Source organism: Gavialis gangeticus, unplaced genomic scaffold (assembly GCF_001723915.1).
Source record: "Gavialis gangeticus isolate Ggan-Ray unplaced genomic scaffold, GavGan_comp1, whole genome shotgun sequence".
NCBI lineage: Eukaryota > Metazoa > Chordata > Crocodylia > Gavialidae > Gavialis > Gavialis gangeticus.
The window spans coordinates 31,708,278-31,711,433 of record NW_017728995.1 but is presented as its reverse complement, the minus strand read 5'-3'; the positions used below and the strand labels follow the sequence as shown (position 1 = coordinate 31,711,433).

Sequence of the window (3,156 nt, the reverse complement as noted above, 5' to 3'; positions counted from 1 at the left end):
AAATTGACATTGCTCCGCCTACGCCCCAACCCCTTTTAGGTTTCATTTGAATATGCCTTGTTGGGATGTGCCTTCCTGGAATGTGCTGGGTGTGCCAGGCAATTGGATCCAGTTTTTTGCTCAGGGTTCAGCCTTGATGAGAAAACTGTTAGGTCTCCTAATTTCACAGCTACAGCTTTGCCTGTGGGGCCCAGTCAATTCCACGAACTGTTAATTTATCATTTTGGTTAAACTTATGACAGACAAGTTACATTTGCAGTTTACAAACTTACAAGCTTTATATCAACTAATATTACCTGTTTAGGCAAAATACCAAATGCCTCCAAAAAGCACGTATTTATTGCTTATTAATCCCTCTGGTTCTGGCCGTCGCACAGGAGCTCCCAGAGTGCAGGGGTGCATTGGTGTGCGCACACAGTGCTGAGCAGACTGCACAGCCCCTTCCCCAGCCAGCTGGACGGGGCAGTGCCAAAATGCCAGCCAGCAGCATCGCCCTTCGCAGCCGGCTGGAGCCCTGTTGAGCTGGCTGTGTGTGGACGCAGGCAAGCTGGCCCGGTCCTGCCCTGGTGGGTCTCGCCCTAGCGGGTGGAGACCTGTCTCTCTCAGAGGTAGCCCTCCCCCGGGACGTCTCCTCCAGGGTCCTTCGCTCTGTGTTCATGCCTCGCACGGGGAGCCTGCGGCCTGCTGCCCTCTGCGTCACTGGCTGCGAGGCAGATGCAATTGAGCAAAGCAATCAGCACGGGAGGAAATGGGGCTATTTATTAGCCATGGCAATAATTGGCTCACTTACATTAGAGCCGCTAGGATATTGGTCCCAGGTGGGTGCAGGAGGAGGCATCTGCCTGCAACAGAGGAGTGCGGGGGGGGGTTTCTGACTTATCTGCCCACCTCTACCACTGGGGCAGGACTGAAGGGGACTCAGAGCAATGCTGCCGACCAAGTTTGAGGGGCACGAGGGGGCCTTGATGTGCCCTGGCGGCTTTGTCCACCCTCCCATGGCCTGTCTGGCCAGGGCTGAGGCGGGTGGACTGTGCTATGTGGGGCACCTGGATCCACCTTCAGCCATCCCCATGATCCTTGTGAAGCTGCGTCACCTCACGTTCAGTGCCAGGAAGGGGTGGGGATTTGTGGGGTGCAGGGACCCCTCCAAGGTCTGGCTGCCTGTTGAGCAGTGTGGCAGGGGGGCGGGGGGGGGATCCTAATACCCAACCGAAACTCCCCTTGCTGCAACTTGTGCCCATTGCTCCTTGTCCTGTCATCTGCCCCCACTGAGACCAGTCCAGCTCCATCCTTTGCAGCCCCCCTGCACAGAGGTGAAGGCTGCTGTTCAATCCCCCTCGGTCTTCTCTTCTGCAGACTCAGTAAGCCCCGTTTCCCCAGCCTGTCATCACAAGCCATGTCCCCCAGCCGCACAACCATTTTCATTGCCCTCCACTGGACTCTCTCCAATGTGTCCACATCCTTTCTGTAGTGGGGAGCCCACAGCTGGACACAGGACTCCAGATGCGGCCTCCCCAGTGCTGAATAGAGCAGAGGAATCACTGCTTCGATCTGTGCCTCGTTGTCCCGACCAGCTCTGAGCCCCCTCCTCTGTCTACCCAGAGGAGCTCAGTGCAGATGGAGGGTCCCCCAGCACCTGGGGGGTGTTTGCCCTCCACCCCCTGCTGCGAGGGTTTCGCCCACATGGGGGGCCAGGCCATGAGAACCCCTCTCCCCCAAGCCGGGGCTTGCTGGATGCGGCCCAAGTGGTCAAGGGCAAATGCCGGAGTCCAGCTCCCGCCCCCGCCGGGCACACAGTGCATGCCCGCTCCTACAATGAGCTCATTCACTGGGAGGGGAGAGGCTGGGGAAGGGTGAGGGGGCTGAGCGGTGCCCAACCACAGTCTCAGCTAGCGCCGCGGCGGCACGGGCGTCCAGCGGAGGTTGCGGGGCTCCCCCCGGTCAAGGCTGGGCCTGGGATGGACGGACCACGGCCACGCTGAAGCGGGGTGGCTGGCAGCATGGGGCAGGCCCCCTCTGCTTGCCCCCACCCAGGTATGGCTCTGGTAGCACACAGCGGGCTTTTCTTTACCCTCTGGTGTGGTTGGGGTGGGGGGGGTTGGACCTACTCCTCTTAACCCAATGGATATAGGGTTCCCGTTGTCTCTGCCCCAACTACGGGGGCTTCCTGCCCTGAGCAGAAGGAGGGGAGTGGGTCTGTTCTCCTTGGCTGGTTCTGCTCTCAGGGCTATGGTGGAGGCAGCTGGCCCCAGGACCTTGAGGGATCCGGAAACGGGCTCCCACGCGGTCGCTCAAGGCCCCCTCCTCTCCCCGGGGCCGCAGAGCCCCCACGGCTCATCCAGCACGTCCTTCCTCCCACCCCTTCGTATCGCGCTCCACCCCAGAGGTGGCTGCATGCCTGTGGCTGGCTGGGCGGGACCCAGCAGCTGGATAGGGAAGGGGAAGCTGCAGCTGCCTGCGACTGTCTGTCCTGCCCTCCGGCGTGGGTAGTAGCCCAAGAACGCGCCGCTCTTCCCTCCTTCCTGTTTGCCTTGGCACCTGGGTGGGCGCGACGTGCGCGTCGGAGCCCGGGCGTTCCCTGGCAAGCGGTGCAGGCCCTCACTTGTGCCCTGCGGGCTGAGCTGGACGGGGGCCAAGATGGTGACAGTAGTTGCCCTTGGGACTTAACCCCCCACTCTGCGTGCGAGGGGTCGTGGGCACTGAGTGGCACAAGCTGTCCCTTCCCCAGAAACCCCTGGCTGCCCCCCACAGCTTGGAGGAGGTGAGACCTCACACTTGTCCCCCTTTTTTCTTGCAGCATGAGACTGCGGATGTGGGCTCCGCTGTGACCCCTTGCTCCATGGATGGGGCTGTTGGCTCTGCCCTCGATGGCTGTGCCGGGAGCCGCTGCACCGGGCCCAGGTGGCTGTGGGCTGCCACGCTCTGACCGGCAGTGAAGGCTGGAAGTGGATGGGCAGTGACTAGAGGCCAGTTTTGGACGCGACGCCCCTCCTTTCACCCTCTCCTGACACCACACACCTTCAAGGTCTCTGGGGGAGACTGAAAACAGACTCCCTCTCCCCAAATCCATCCCCCCCCCCCCCAAAAAAAAAACCCTTTTTGTGGGAAAAAACCCGGGAAAGGGGGGGGGGGGGCCGCCCCCCCCCCCCGGGGGGG

At 61.3% G+C, this 3,156-nt stretch overlaps 1 long non-coding RNA gene across 2 annotated transcripts in view; it reads left to right on the top strand.

The window, feature by feature from the left end:
- The window catches only part of LOC109288090, a 14,626-nt gene extending 11,543 nt beyond the window's left edge, over positions 1-3,083 (top strand). For both annotated transcript variants that reach the window (XR_002095060.1, XR_002095059.1), the window contains one exon: positions 2,798-3,083. This is a non-coding gene — a long non-coding RNA (uncharacterized LOC109288090). The remainder of the gene's footprint in view (positions 1-2,797) is intronic.
- Positions 3,084-3,156: the final 73 nt, after the last annotated feature.